The sequence below is a fragment of the Symphalangus syndactylus genome, chromosome 12, assembly GCF_028878055.3.
Source record: "Symphalangus syndactylus isolate Jambi chromosome 12, NHGRI_mSymSyn1-v2.1_pri, whole genome shotgun sequence".
Taxonomy (NCBI): Eukaryota; Metazoa; Chordata; class Mammalia; order Primates; family Hylobatidae; genus Symphalangus; species Symphalangus syndactylus.
The window spans coordinates 71,751,979-71,768,420 of record NC_072441.2 but is presented as its reverse complement, the minus strand read 5'-3'; the positions used below and the strand labels follow the sequence as shown (position 1 = coordinate 71,768,420).

General features: G+C 37.4%; 1 protein-coding gene across 5 annotated transcripts in view; it reads left to right on the top strand.

Moving 5' to 3' along the window:
• Window positions 1-16,442, top strand: part of WARS2 (tryptophanyl tRNA synthetase 2, mitochondrial) — a 116,222-nt gene that overhangs the window by 18,471 nt on the left and 81,309 nt on the right. The window lies entirely within an intron of this gene.

Genomic DNA, 16,442 nt, shown 5'->3' with positions numbered 1-16,442 from the left:
CCATACTTTCTTCAACCACTTGGTTTATGGGAATTTAGGCTGGTTCCATATTTTTGCAATTGTGAATTGTGCTGCTATAAACATGTGTGTCTACATGTCTTTTTCATATAATGACTTATTTTCCTCTGGGCAGATACCCAGTAGTGGGATTGCCAGATCGAATGGTAGTTCTACTTTTAATTCTTTAAGGAATCTTCATAGTGTTTTACATAGTGGTTGTACTAGTTTACATTCCCACCAGCAGTGTAAAACTGTTCCTTCTCACCACATCCATGCCAACATCTATTACTTTTTGATTTTTAAATTATGACCATTCTTGCAGGAGTAAGGTGGTATCACATTGTGGTTTTGATTTGCATTTTGCTGATAATTAGTAATATTGAGCATTTTTCCATGTGCTTGTTGGCCGTTTATGTATCTTCTTTTGAGAATTGTCTATTCATGTCCTTCGCCCACTTTTTTTTTTTTTTTTTTTTGAGATGGAGTCTCGCTCTATCGCCCAGGCTGGAGTGCAGTGGTGCAATCTCGGCTCACTGCAAGCTCCGCCTCCCGGGTTCACGCCATTCTCCTGCCTCAGCCTCTCTGAGTAGCTGGGACTACAGGCGCCTGCCACCACGCCCAGCTAATATTTTGTATTTTTAGTAGAGACGGGGTTTCACCGTGGTCTCGATCTCCTGACCTTGTGATCCACCCGCCTCGGCCTCCCAAAATGCTGGGATTACAAGCATGAGCCACCGTGCCTGGCCATCCTTAGCCCACTTTTTGATGGGATTGATTGCTTTTTTCTTGCTGATTTGTTTGAGTTCTTTGTAGATTCTGGATATTAGTCCTTTGTCTGGTATATAGATTCTGAAGATTTTCTTCCATACTGTGAGTTGTGTGTTTACTCTGCTGATTATTGCTTTTCCTGTGCAGGCACTTTTTAGTTTAATTAAGTCCCATCTATTTATCTTGGTTTTCATTGCATTTGCTTTTGGGCACTTGCTCATGAATTCTTTGCCTAGGCCAATATCTAGGAGAATTTTTCTGATGTTATCTCCTAGAATTTTTAGGTTTCAGGTCTCAGATTTAAGTCTTTGATCAATCTTGAGTTGACTTTTGTATAAGGTGAGAGATGAGGATCTAGTCTCATTATTCTACATGTGGCTTGCCAATTATCCCAGCACCATTTGTTGAATAGGGTGTCCTTTCCTCACTTTATGGTTTTGTTTGCTTTCTCAAAGATCAGTTGGCTGTAAGTACTTAGCTTTATTTCTGGGTTCTCTATTCCTTTCCATTGTACTACATGCCTGTTTTTATACTAGTACCATGCTGTTTTGGTAACTATAACCTTGTAGTATAGTTTGAAGTTGGGTAATGTGATGCCTCCAGATTTGTTCTTTTTGCCTAGTCTTGCTTTGGCTATGTGGGCTCTTTTTTTTTTGTTACATATGAATTTTAGGATTGTTTTTTCTAGTTCTGTGTAGAGTGTTGGTGGTATTTTGATGGGAATTGCATTGAATTTATAGATTACTTTTGGCAGTATGGTCATTTTTACAATATTGATTCTACCCATTCATGAACATGGGATGTGTTTCCATTTGTTTGTGTCACCTGTGATTTCCTTCAGCAGTATTTCAATGTTTTCCTTGTAGAGATCTTTCACCTCTTTGGTTAGGTATATTCCTAAGCATTTTATTTTATTGCAGCTGTTGTAAAAGGGGTTGAATTCTTGATTTGATTCTCAGCTTGACTGCTATTGGTGTATAGCAGTGCTACTGATTTATGTACATTGATTTTGTATCTGAAACTTTACTGAATTCATTTATTAAATCTAGGGCCTTTTTGGATGAGTCTTTGGGTTTTCTTGGTATGTGATCATTTCATTGCCAAAGAGCAACAGTTTGACTTCCTCATTACCAATTTGGATGCCCTTTATTTCTTTCTCTTGTCTGATTGCTCTGGCCAAGGCTTCCAGTACTATGTTGAATAGAATTGGTGAAAGTGGGTATCCTTGTCTTATTCCAGTTCTCAGAGGAAATGCTTTCAACCTTTCCTCATTCAGTATAATGTTGCCTGTGGGTTTGTCATAGATGGCTTTTATTACTGTAAGATATATCCCTTCTATGCCAATTTTCCTAAGGGTTTTAATCATAAAGGAATGTTAGATTTTGTCAAATGCTTTTTCTGCATCTGTTGAGATGATCATATGATTTTTGTTTTCATTTCTGTTTATGTGGTATATCATTACATTTATTTACTTGTGTGTGTTAAACCAACCCTGCATCCCTGGTATGAAACCCACTTGATCATGGTCGATTATCTTTTTGATATTGTGTTGAATTCAGTTAGCTATAGAAGATTTTTGCATCTATGTTCATCAGGGATATTGGTCTATAGTTTTCTTTTTTTGTTATGTCCTTTCCTGGTTTTGGTATTAGGGTAATGATGGCTTCATAGAATGATTTAGGGAGGATTCCATCTTTATCTTTTGCAATAGTTTCAGTAGGATTGGTACTAATTCTTCTTTGAATGTCTGATAGAATTCGGCTGTGAATCCATCTGGTCCTGCACCTTTTTTTTGTTGACAATTTTTTTTATTACTGTTTCAATCTCATTACTTGTTTTTTTTTTAAGAGTTTTTGTTTCTTCCTGGTTTAATCTGGGAGGTTTATATATTTCCACGAATTTATCCATCTCCTCTAGGTTTTCTAGTTTATGCACATAAAGGTGTTCATAGTAGTCTTGAATTGTCTTTTGTATTTCTGTGGTGTCAGTTGTAATATCTTCCATTTCATTTCTAATTGAGTTTATTTGGATCTTCTCTCTTCTTGGTTAATCTCACTAATGGTGTGTCAATTTTGTTTATCTTTTCAAAGAACCAGCTTTTTGTTTCATTTATTGTTTGTATTTTTGTTTGTTTCAATTTCATTTAGTTCTGCTCTGATCTTTGTTATTTTTCTTCTGCTGGGTTTGGGTTTGGTTTGTTCCTGTTTCTCTAGTTCCTTGAAATGTGACCTTAGATTGTCTATTTGTGTTCTTTCAGACTTTTTGATGTAGGCATTTATTACTGTGAACTTTCCTCTTAGCACAGCTTTTGCTATATTCCAGAGGTTTTGATTGGTTGTGCCATTATTATCATTCAGTTCAAATAATGTTTTAATTACCATCTTGATTTCACTGTTGACCCAAGGATCTTTCAGTAACAGATTATTTGATTTGCATGTATTTGTATAGTTTTGAGGGTTCCTTTTGGAGTTAATTTCCGGTATTATTCCACTGTGGTCTGAGAGAGTACTTGATATAATTTCAATTCTATTAAATTTATTGAGATGTGTTTTGTGGTCTATCATATGGTCTATCTTGGAGGATGTTCCATGTGCTGATGAAAAATAACATATATTCTGCAGTTGTTGGGTAGAATGTTCTATAAATATCTGTTAAGTCAGTTTGTTTTAAAGTATAGTTAAGTCCATTTTTTCATTGTTGACTTTCTGTCTTGATGACCTGTCTAGTGCTGTCAGTGGAGTATTGAAGTTCCCCACATTATTGTGTCTATCTCATTTCTTAGGTGTAGTAATAATTGTTTTATAAATTTGGGAGCTCCAGTGTTAGGTGCATATATATTTAGGATTGTGATATTTTCCTGTTGGACTAATCCTTTTATTATATAATATCTCTGTTTGTCTTTTTTAAGTGTTGTTACTTTAAGGTCTGTTTTGTCTGATATAATAGCTACCCCTGCTCACTTTTGGTGTCCATTTGCATGGAATATCTTTTTTCCACTCCTTTACTTTAAGTTTATGTGAGTCTTTACGTGTTAGGTGAGTCTCTTGAAGACACTAGATACTTGGTTGGTGAATTCTTATCCATCCTCCCATTCTGTATCTTTTAAGTGGAGCATTTAGGCCATTTACATTCAACATTAGTATTGAGATGTGAGGTACTGTTTTATTCATCATGCTAGTTGTTGCCTGAATACCTTGGGTTCTTAAAAATTGTGTTACTTTTTTATAGGTCATGTGATGTTTATGCTTTAAGAAGGTTCTATTTTGGTGTATTTTCAGGTTTTGTTTCAAGATTTACGGCTCCTTTTAGCAGTTCTTGTAGTGCTGGCTTGGTAGTGGTGAATTCTTTCAGCAGTTATTTGTCTGAAAACGGCTTTATCTCTCCTTCATTTCTGAAACTTAGTTTTGCTGGATATAAAATTCTTGGCTGATAATTATTTTGTTTAAGGAGGCTAAAAATAGGACCCCAGTCCCTTCTGGCTTGCAGGGTTTCTACTGAGAAATCTGCTGTTAATCTGATAGGTTTTCCTTTATAAGTTACCTGATGCTTTTGCTTCACAGCTCTTAAGATGTTTTCCTTTGTCTTGACTTTAGATAAACTGATGACTATGTGCCTAGGTGATTATGTTTTTGTGATGAATTTCCCAGATGTTCTTTGAGTTTCTTAAATATGGATATCTAGATCTCTAGCAAGACCAGGGAAGTTTTACTCGATTATTCCCTCAAATAAGTTTGCATAACTTTTAGATTGCTCTTCTTCCTCAAGAACACCAATTACTCTTAGATTTGGTCATTTAACATAATCCCACATTTCTTAGAGGCTTTGTTCATTTTTAAAATTCTTTTTTCTTTGTCTTTGTTGGATTGGGTTAACTCAAAAGCTTTGTCTTTGAGCTCTGAAGTTTTTTCTTCTGCTTGTTCAGTTCTATTATTAATACTTTTCAGTGTGTTTTGCATTTCTCTAAATGTGTCTTTTATTTCCAGAAGTTGTGATAGTCTTTTCTTTACCATATCTATTTATCTGGGAATTTTTTCAACCATATCCTGTATTTTTTTAAATTTATTTAAATTGATTTTCACCTTTTTCTGGTGCCTCTTTGCTTAGCTTAATAATCAACCTTCTGAATTATTTTTCTGGCAATTCAGAGATTTCTACTTGGTTTAGAGCCATTGCTGAAGAGCTAGTGTGATCTTTTATGGGTGTTATAGAACCTTGTTTTGTCACATTACTAGAATTACTTTTCTGGTTCCTTCTCATTTGGGTAGACTGTTTCAGTGGAAAGATATGGAACTCAAGGGCTGCTGTTCTGGTTCTTTGGTCCCACAGGGTGATCCATTGATGTGATGCTCTCCCCATTTCTCTAGGGACAGAGCTTCCTGAGAGCCAGACTGCAGTTATTGTTATTGTTTTTCTGGGTCTAGCCACCCAGTGGGGCTACCAGGATCCAGGCTAGTGCGGTAGAGTACTGTGATGTGACCCATCTTCAGTTCTCCCAGCTGTGGATACCAGCACCTGCTCTGGTAGAGGTGGCAGGGGAGTGAAGTGGACTCTGTGGAAGTCCTCGGTTGTAGTTTCGTTTAGTGCACCAGTTTTCTTGAATACTGGTTATGCTCACAGTGAAGTTGTCACGTGAACAGACTCAGGACCTCTGGTTAGCCAGGGTGTTGCACATGGTGGAATTAGCTGTTGTTTTCTCTTTCTTTGGAGCAGGGTTCTGCTATTAGTTGAGTTGGTTGGCCTCCAGCCAGAGGTGGCACAGAGTGCCAGCTGCAATAGTGGAAGGGGGATATAATCTTGCCCTACATTGGCCAGGATGAGTACTCAGGTTTCTCAGGTGATGGGCAGGGCCATGGAACTCCCAAGAGATTATGTCTTTTGTCTTTGGCTACCAGGACCAGTAGAGACAAACCATCAGGTGGGTGCAGGGTTAGGCAAGTCTGAGCTCAGACTCTCCTTGGGTGGGGCTTGCTGCAGCAACTATGGGGGATGGAGGGGTGGTTCTCAGGCCCATCGAGTTATGTTCCCAGGGAGATTATGGCTGCCTCTTCTGTATCATACAGGTCACTAGGGAAGTGGGGGAAAGCTGGCAGTGACATACCTCACTCCACTCCCATGCAGCCAGCAAGGCCATTCTCACCTTCACCAGGCCTCCCTAACTGCACTGAGTTTTTATCCAGGCAGCAGGAGAGCAGGGCTGAGATCTTGCCTTAGCCTAAAAGCCTCCCAGCTGAGAAAGCAAGCAGGGCTCTCAGTCCTTACCTCCCTGCCTGCCTGAACCTTTGGCTGTGACTTCTGTGTTTGTATCTGCACTTCCTGTTCACTCCTCTCTACTCCCCTGCCCTGGATTCTACTCAGGGAAGTTCGTGCTCTGTTGAAATTATTACAGAGTTCAGCTAGGAGCTTCCCTTACCCTGTGGCCTCTCCCCAGTTCCACTGGCTACGTTTCCTTTTCCAAGGACCTCTGTGAGATAAGGCCAGGAGTGGCTTCCCTGGGGCTTGAGCTGAGGACTGGGAATGCCTACAGGGCTCTTTCTGCTACTTGTACTTTTATATTTCACTTGGCTCCCTAAATCCATTTCAGCTCTGAGTATGGTTAAATCCTCCTGTGATCTGGATTTTTAGGTTCCCCAGTGAGGATGTGTGTTCAGAGGCTTTTTCCCCCTTTCACACTTTGGGAACTCACAGTTTTTTGGCTGTCTTGTGGCATTTGCAGCAGGAAGCCACTTCTTTCAAAGGGTCTGTGAATTTTTTCGGCTTTCCTGGTATATTCCTGTGATGATTCTTGGAGCCAAAGTTCACAATGTGAGTCTCCAGACACTGTTCTGTTCTTTCCAAGTGGGAGCTGCACATTAGTCCTGTCTCTTACCTGCCATTCTTTTTTTCTCCCTAACAGCTCCTACTTTAAGTTGACCTATCTTTGTTTTATGGAAGAACCCAGAAGGTAAACATATTTATTTCTTTCAAATGCTGAGCCCTCCTGCTCATTGTTGCCTCTTTCACTTACTAACTATACTTACTCCACTTACTAACTACAAAGCTGGTCTTATGCTGTGTACCATAGGACTTTTATGTGAATAATTAGGTATTTCTGATATGATAGAAAGTCAAATCTTCAATAAGTAAAGTCTGGGAGAGTGAGGCAGACTTTATATCATATTCCTTGCTATACAAATGTACTTAGAGTGAAGGTCTAGTGTATGCTTACACAACAGCACAAACGCGTAATGCTTATGCTAGTCAATTTTGAAATCAGCCTTTAGTGAGGGTGTGAGAGTCTTTCTATAAGACAATGCTGCCTAAACATTTGGGAACACACACACACACACACACACACACACTTGGTTAATGTTTTGAAGGAAATAGTGGAAGAGTAAAAATATTTTGCCTGAAGGGAGAGAAAAAATCTTTCCAGAATATTAAGAGTAACACCCATCTGAACTTCACAGAAAGTGTCATGGGTGTCAGTGATTAGAACTCATCAGATATTTGGCTGTCCTTTTCAACCAGAAGATCGATTTGAACCAGATTACCACATTCATGGTTTAGTTTTGAAGAGAGAAAGAGAGAGAAAACTAATTATTTGTCTCTTTGTTCAAAGGACTTTTGTATTGTATATCCCTGAAAAGCTCGTAGGGGAGCCAGCCTTCACATCCATTAAGGTTAGCCCTGAAACCGTTGAATTTGATCTCTTCCATTTGCCATCTGGATACAGTAGAGAAAAAGCTATGCTGTATTGGGTTGCTGGACACTATCCAGAAAATAACATGTCAGGGCATCAAAGGCTTGAGGCACTTGGTCCAGTCTGTCTAATGATCACAGGCAAGGTCTGCTCTCCAGTTTTATAATATGTTTTACTTTTTCAGTGACAATATATATCCCAGTAAAATAGATCACAAGGGTTACTGCCAACTTGTCAAAGCTAGGATACTTCCATCATAGACTTCAAAAAAAGACCATATTTTAATTGGGCAAAGCTCGACTGCCACAACTGAGGAAACTCCATCTCCCTTTATCCTAGTCTATCCCCTTTCTTATAGACAGCACTTACTGCAAGAAGGATTCTAATTCATAGATTGTTTCATCCCATCCCCAAGTCCCAAATTTAAAATCTCATTAATATTGACATTATTTAAAATTGTATTAATTATCCTGTTTGTAAGTGGGCCTAGTATCTGGCTAGTTAATGACCATACTGGCAGCTTTCCAGAAATCTGACAACCACATCTCATGATTCACACCAACTGGAGCCAATTGAAGCTGATTTTTTTTTTATTCTGTTATTTTAAAATGTGGATGGGAAGCAACAGCAGTGGCATGTCTCCTAGTCTCCTCCGAGATTGGGGAGGAGGCTTGCATAATAGGACTTATAATATCAGGGAGCATATGGCTGCATTTTAAGGTAGCTGGAAGCCATCTACACTGTGATAAAACAGGCCTTGGTTTGGTTCTTTGCAGGATGTACTTAGGAATTCATTTATAGCTTCTGCAGTAGGTAAAATTGTAGGGAATTGCTGTTTTGTCTCTTACACAGGGATGGGATGGCAAGAAGAGTTGCCAAATCCTAACCATGAAAATTACTTTTCTTGTGGACAGTAATGGTCCTCAACTATACTCTGATTACTAGGACAACTCCCAAATCTCCTAACCTGAACCAGGAAGCTGAAGAAGCCTTGCTAAGTTGTGGCTGGGTTACTAAAAGGGGTGTTGTGTACCTTGTTCAGGTTATCTGGAAGGTCCAAAGTTATTATATTCTGCTCCAAACTGATACTGTCGGTACTCCTATCTTCTCATCATTTAGGGACTTTACTCCAGAACTTTCTTGTTATTCTTTTCTTCTTTTAGATCCTGGTATTGAAAACAAAGTCTCCTCCAAACTATAAATCAAGCAAAGCAGTGTTAATTCTTAGCAATATTATCCCTGCTAAGCATTGTACACATACTCATAGCTTCCATTTGGGCACTTTCAGACTAGTCTGCCCCTTCCTATAGGTTGGTGACTTGTTTTTCCTTTAGTGTTTCCCTGCTCTCAGATCCCCTCTCTGGTTTAAAAATAAAAGAGGAAAGGCTGTGATAATCAAGTCATTACTAGAGCTGGACTTCCTGGCCCCACCGTCTCCTACCTGAGTTACTTAAACCCTTCTGTGCCTTAGTCACCTTATCTGTAAAATACGAATAATAATAGTGCCTATGTTATAGGTTTGTTTTGATAGCTAAGTAAGGTATATAAAGAAAAGAGCATAGTGTAGGAGAGTGCTCAGTACTGCATATATTTACTACTGTTGTTTCTTATTAGATATAATTTAGAATAGACAGGTTTACCTATTTTTAACCTCAAGCAAGTATTTAGCATCTTAAGCCTTTTATTAATTATTGTAAACGAAAAGAGCTTGAGGTCTGCTGAAAGAATTACAGAGATTAGCAAGCAGGAGAGTTGAAGCAAGAGAGATCCTTAAAATTTTATTATTGTCTTATTATAGTTGAAGAAATAGCAGAAGCATAGGGTGTTGGAAAGAGCCAAGAGGCTCAATCCCCTATGAGAAGGTAAACTCCAAAAGTGCAGGGATTTGATCTTTTTGTTCAGTTTTGTCTTACCAGTATCTAAAACAGTGCCTGGCCTCATGATGGTGACCTCCTTATCTTCAGTCATCTCCTTGATCTCAGCTTAATCCCTCACAAACTCCATGATTTTTTTAAAAGGACATTTATCTTTTACTTTTTAACCTTAAAAAAAAATTTACTGCCAATATCTGTCTAGACCCCTTCCTAGTCTTAAGGAATCACCTTTCTGAGTGAGCTTTGGGGTGACACAAACCCTTTCTGCTACTAAGGAAGCCAAATTGAGGGATATCCTTCCTTTCTTTACCCCCAGGTAAAATGAGCAAGGAAAGGCACATGACCTGGGCTCAGGCAATAGGTCTCACCTGCTTGGGCATATGACTCTTACAGGGGGCAACTAAGAGAAGAAGGGGTGGAGGATGAGATTCATGGTTGTGGTCTAGGCCCTAGCAGTATACAGTGGCAGTGGCAGCATCCTGACTGCGTTGTTTCTGCTACTCAGCCTTTTCTGCTTTAGGTAGGCAAACTCAATTTGTTGCATACAGTAAGAAATTTTGAATGGCTTCAAATACAGATCTTGTCATCACTAACAGTAGAGTAACTTCACAAATATCACCTTTTAGCATTCTAGTCTCTAAACCCTACCTACTGACTGTGGACTCACTTAGTCAACTATGTTTCAACCTCATCATGTCACTTATCTATTGACCTTACTTCTTTCTCATGATGTGTCACCCTGCTCCTTACGGTCAGTCATGGTAGTCACTGCCTTGCAAATACTCTCAATCCCTTTGCAGTCTCTTCCTCTGTTGTGTGCACTCAGCAAACCCCCACTTACTCTTCACTTTCTTCACACTTATGCTCAAGCAGCCAAACAAGACTGCAGAAGAATATTACATATTACAGTTAGCTAACTTTAAATTCCAGAACAAAAACTGGAAATGGGCATTTACTGTTGCCTGGTAACTGTTTTTCTAGTAAATTGGCTTGCCCCACTCTCTGAAACTCTGTGTTATTTCTACTTCTGAAACTCTCCTTACTTCCCAGACAGATAATGTTCTCACTTCATACTTCATTAAGAAACTAGAATGAGACATGAGCACCATATTTTTATGTTAGCAGTACGCCTGTGTTCTCTGTTGTTGCAAGACACAATGGAAGAGATGTTCCTGCTCTTAACATTGGTTGCTCAGTCCTTCTGTGTTCTGCATTTACTCTCTGCTGACTTTGATGATTCAACACCTGTTTTTATATTCTCTCTCTTCTGCATCATAAATGTCCCCCTCTGTGCTGGGTAATTTCCATCACCATAAAAACTGCTCTGATATTTCCCAATTAAAAAACAATTTCTTGGCTCTACATCTTTCTTTACTGTTGCCGTACTTCTCTGCCACCTTTCATGGTAAACTTTTCTAATAAAGTTGTCAGAGTTGGGTACGTAAGGAATTTAGACATCGCCACTTCATCCTAACAACAATTAAAAAGCTGAACAGGCCGGACGTGGTGGCTCACGCCTGTAATTGCAGCACTTTGGGAAGCTGAGGCAGCCAGATCACCTGAGGTCAGGAGTTTGAGACCAGCCTGACCATCATGGTGAAACCCCGCCTCTACTAAAAATACAAAATTAGCCGAGCGTGGTGGCGCATGCTTATTATCCCAGCTTCTCAGGAGGCTGAGGTAGGAGAATCGCTTGAACCCGGAAGGTGGAGGTTGCAGTGAGCCAAGATCGCACCACTGCACTCCAGCCTGGGCAACAAGATCAAAACTCCATCTCAAAGAAAAAAAAAAATCTGAACAAACTCAAAAACCAAACCTTCTTAGATCTGTCAAAGAAATGAGGTCATAGGGAAGACTTTTGCCCCCAAAAATTGGAGATACAGATATTTGGATACAGAGAACCACAATGTACTGGTATAAAAACCCATGAGCAGAAACCTCCTTAGGAACCAGTGACCGAGCAGGGATATCCAAGCTGTAATTGATGAACTCCTGGAGGCTCAGCATGGAGAACTCTTGACAGTTGAAAATTTGAGGGGGACTCAGTCATGTGGGGAAGCCTACATTTTTGTGAATTTTCCTTCCAGAAGTTTTACCAGGTTCTCACAACAAATATTAGAGAAAAATCCTCTAGTGCTTCCAGCAGGGAGAAGGGGAAAGGAGCCATTTTGAAATATGCCAGAGCACTCTTTTTAACAAGGCCTCAGGGGAAACTATTTTACCAGAGACTAATCTACTGAAATTTTGTCATAGTTGAACCTACCTGGAAGAAGGCAGATTCCCAACTTCAGCCTCCTCTAGCCATCCTGTCTCACCTAAGAGGGGGAGAGAGATGAAAAAATAAGCTGAAAAGCACTTGTGAATTTCACAGTTCAGGATCACAGGTTCACCAAATCACTGAGACCTAATCATAAGACTATAGAATACTTCATTGCCCCCTACAACTTGCCACTACACTATTAAAAGCCTGTTTACTGAAGTTCCTTTTACCTAGTAGATTATGTCCACCTTTGAACAAAAAGTTACAAGATATACTAACCAGTAAAAAACACAATTTGAAGAGACTAAACAAGCCTCAGAACAAGAGTCAGATATGTCAGGAATATGAGAATTATTAGACCAGGAATTTTTTTTGACTATGATTAATATGTTAAGGGCTTTAATGGAAAAAGTAGACAACATGAAAGAGCAGATAGGTAATTTAAGCAGAGAGATGGGAATTCTAAGAAAGAAGTTTTAAAATGCTAGAGATCAAAAACATTGTATTAGAAGTGAAGAATGCCTTTGATAGGTTCATTAGTAGGGTGGACATAGTCGTTGAAAGGACCTCTGAGCTTGAGACAACAGAAACTTCCAAAACTGAAAAGCAATGACAAAAATAAAAGATAAACAAGAAAAGAATATCCAAGAACTATGGGACAACTATAAAAGTTATAAATACATGTAATGAAAATACTTGATGGAGAAGAAAAAGAGACAGGAACAGAATCAGTATTTGAACAAAAATGACTGAGAATTTTCTCCACATTAATGTTAGACAGCAAACACAGATCCAGGAAACTCAGAGACCACCAAGCAAGATAAGTGCAAAAGCAAATAAATAAAACCCCCAAAACTATACCTAGGCATATCATATTCAAAACTCAGAAAATCAAATATTAAAAAAGTCCTGAAAGAAGCCAGTGGGAATAAACACCTATAGAGGAACAAAGATAAGAATTACAATTGACTTCTCTTCAGAATCCATGCAAGCAAAAAGAGAGTGGAGTGAAATATTTAGTGTTAAGAGGAAAAAAAATCAATCTGGAATTCTGTTCCCTGTGAAATTATTGTTTAAAAGTGAAGAAGAAATAAATACTTTCTTAGACAAACAAAGATTGAGAGAATTTGTTACAGGACACTTGCCTTGCAAGAAATGTTAAAAGAAGTTCTTCAGAGAAAAGGAAATTGATATAGGTCAGAAATTTGGAGCTACATAAAGAAAGGAAATGCATCAGAGAAAGAATAAGTGAAAGTAAAATGGAAACTTTAATCTTTCTTATTCTCAATTTAGCTAATAGATAACAATTTGTTCAAAATAATAATAGCAACAATGTATTTGATTACATATGCATATATATATGCTTATTTATGCTTATATATAAGGGAAATGAATGACACCAATGAAACAAGGATGGGAAGAAGGAATTAGGCATATTTTGTTATTACTAGGTATTTGTACCCCCTGTGAAGCAGTAGGTGTTATTTCAAAGTCACTGAAATTAGTTGTAAATGTATAGTGCAAAGTCTAGGGCAATCATGTAGAAAAGTATAAAAAGTGTAATAGATATGCTAAAAAAGGAAAGAAAATGGAATCATATAAAATGCCCAATTAAAAACTACAGAAAAGTGTGGAAGACAAAAATAAGAACAAAAAAAAAGACCAAAAAAAAAGGCAGAAAAGTGTGGAAGACACAAATAAGAACAAAAGGCCACAAGTAGAAAACAGTAGCAAATATGGTAGATATTAATCCACCTATGTCAATAATCATTTTAAATGTCACTGGTTTAAATATACCAATTAAAAGACAGAGATTGTTGAAGTGGATCAAAAAAACCAACAAGAATCAACTTATGTTGTCTACAAGAACCCCACTTTAAATATAAAGACACATATGGATTTAAAGTAAAGAGATGGAGATATACCATGATAAAACTAAATAAAAGAAACTAGCTAAAAGGGGATCAACTGTATTAATTTCAGACAGGACAGACTGAATGTCAAGGAAAGTTATCAAGGATAAAGAGAAACATTATATAATGATAAAGAGGTCAATTCTCTAAAAAGACATGATAATCTTTAATGTGTATGTGCCTAACAACCAAGTGTAAAAATACACGAGGCAAAAACTGATAGAACTCCAAAGAGAAATAGATGAATGCACTCTTATAGTTGGAGAAATGGACAGATCTAGCAGGCAGAAAATTAGTAAGGCCATAGAACTCAACACTCCCTAAATCAACTGAATAGAACTGACATCTATAGATGATTTGTATCTAACAATAGTAGATTGCACATCTTCTTAAGCTTACATGGAATATTCACCAAGATAGACCACATTCTGAACCATAAAACAGACCTTAACAACTTTCAGAGAATAGAAATCCTACAATGTCTGATCTTAGACCATATGGAATTAAACTAGTAGTCAGTAACAGAAAGATAGCTGGAAAATCCTCAAATACTTGATGATTAAACAACAAACTTATAATAGCACGGTGCTCAAATATAAAATCTCAAGAGAAATTCTAAAATATTTTAAATTCCATGAAATTGAAGGTACAACTTATTGAAATTTGTGGGATGCAGTGAAAGCAGTGCTTAGAGGGAAAATTATAGCATTAAATGAATATATTTGAAAAGAAAAAGATCTAAAATCAGTTATCAGAACTTTCACCTTAGGTAGTAAACTAGCAAAATAAAAGCACATTAAGTTGAAAATAAGCAAGTGAAAATAAATAATAAATTGGAGCAGAAATCAATGAAATTAAAAATGGGAAATCAATAGGGAAAACCTACAAAACCAAAAACTAGTTCTTTGAACAAAGTTCAGTAAAATCAATAACATGCCTCCCAAAAAAACAGTAATAAAATCACTACCCCTTAGCCAGGCTAAGAAATAAAGAGAGATGACACAAATTACTTATATCATAAATGAAAGAGAGAATATTACTATGGATCCCACAGACATTAAAAGGATAATAAAGGGATGTTATGAACAACCCTGTGCCCACAAATTTAATAACCTAAATAAAATGGGCCAATTCCTTGAAAAGCACAATTTGCTAAAACTCACAGAAGAAGAAATAGACAATCTGAATGGGTCTAAATCTGTTAAATCAATTGAATCAATAATTTAAAACCTTCCAAAATATAAAGCACCAGGCCTAGATGGGTTCGCTGATGAACGCTAGTAGATGTTTTAGGAAGAAATTGTACCAATTCTCTGTAATCCCTTTCAGAAGATAGAAGCAGAGGGAATACTTCCAAACTCATTCTGTGAACCCAGGCATTACTCTATACCAATAAAAGACAAAATACAAAGACATTATAAGAAAAGAAAATTATAGATCAGTATGTCTTAGGAATATGGATGCAAAAATCATCAACAAAATACTAGCAAAGTGAATCCAACAATGCATAAAAAGAACTATACACCATAATCAAGTGGGATTTATATCAGGTATGCCAGGCTGGTTTAATATTTGAAAACCAATGAATGCAATCCATCACATCAACAAACTAAAAAAGAAAAATCACAAGATCATGTCAATAGATGAAAAAAAGCATTTAACAAAACACAACACTCATTCATGATAAAAACTCTCAGTAAACCAGGAATGGAAGGGAACTTCCTCAACTTGATAAAGAATGCCTGTGAAAGACCTGCAACTAACATCATACTTAATGCAGAGAAACTTGAAGCTTTCTGCTAAGGTTAGAAACAAGACAAGGATGTCACCACCCCTTTTCAACATTGTGCTGGAAATCCTAACTAATCTCTCTCTCTCTCTTTCTCTTTCTATTTCTCCAATTATAACAGTGCATTCATCTAGAGAGAGAGAGAAAGGCATTATATAGGAAATAGGTAGAAGGAGACTATATCAGTTGACTGTATATATATATGTACAGTCAAAGCAAAGGCAATACAATGGAAGAAAGGGTCTTCATCAAATGATGCTGGCGTGATTAGACACCTGCTTGAAAGACACGAATCTAGACACAGACATTACACCCTTCACTTAAATCAAAATGGATCCTAACACTAAATGTAAAATGCAAAACTATAAACCATGTAGGAGACAGCAGAGGATAAAGTTTACATGACTTGGGTATAGCAGTGACATCCATAAATGAAATAATTGCTAAGCTGCACTTCATTATAATTATAAACTGCTGCTCTGCAAAACACGTCAAGAAAATGAGAAGTCAAGCCACAGACTAGGAGAAAATATTTGCAAAAGACAAATCTGATAAAGGACTGTTACCCAAAAATATACAAAGAACTCTTATAACTCAATAATAAGAAAATGAACAACCCAATTGAAAAACGGGCAAAAGACCTGAACAGACACTTAAACAAAGATATACAGATGGCAAGTAAGCATATCAAAAGATGTTCAACATCACTTATCATTAGGGAACTGCAAATCAAAACAACAATGAGATGTGACTACACACCTAATAGAATGGCCAAAATTCAAAGCACTAATACCTCCAAATGCTGGCAAGAATGTGAAGTGACAAGAACTCTCATTCACTGATGGTAGGAATGCAAAATAGTACAGACACTTTGGAAGACAATCTGGCAGTTCTTACAAAACTAAATATACTCTTACCATACAATCTGGCACTCATGCTCCTTGGTGTTCACCCAAGTCAATTGAAAACTGTGTTCCAAAAAACCTGCATGTGGATATTTGTGGCAGCTTTATTTATAATTGCTAAAAGTTGGAAGTATCCAAGATGTCTTTTAGTAGGTGAATGGATAAATAAACTGTGGTACATCCAGACAATGGAACATTCTTCAGCACTTAAGAGAAATAAACTATCAAGCTATGAAAAGATACGGAGGAAATTT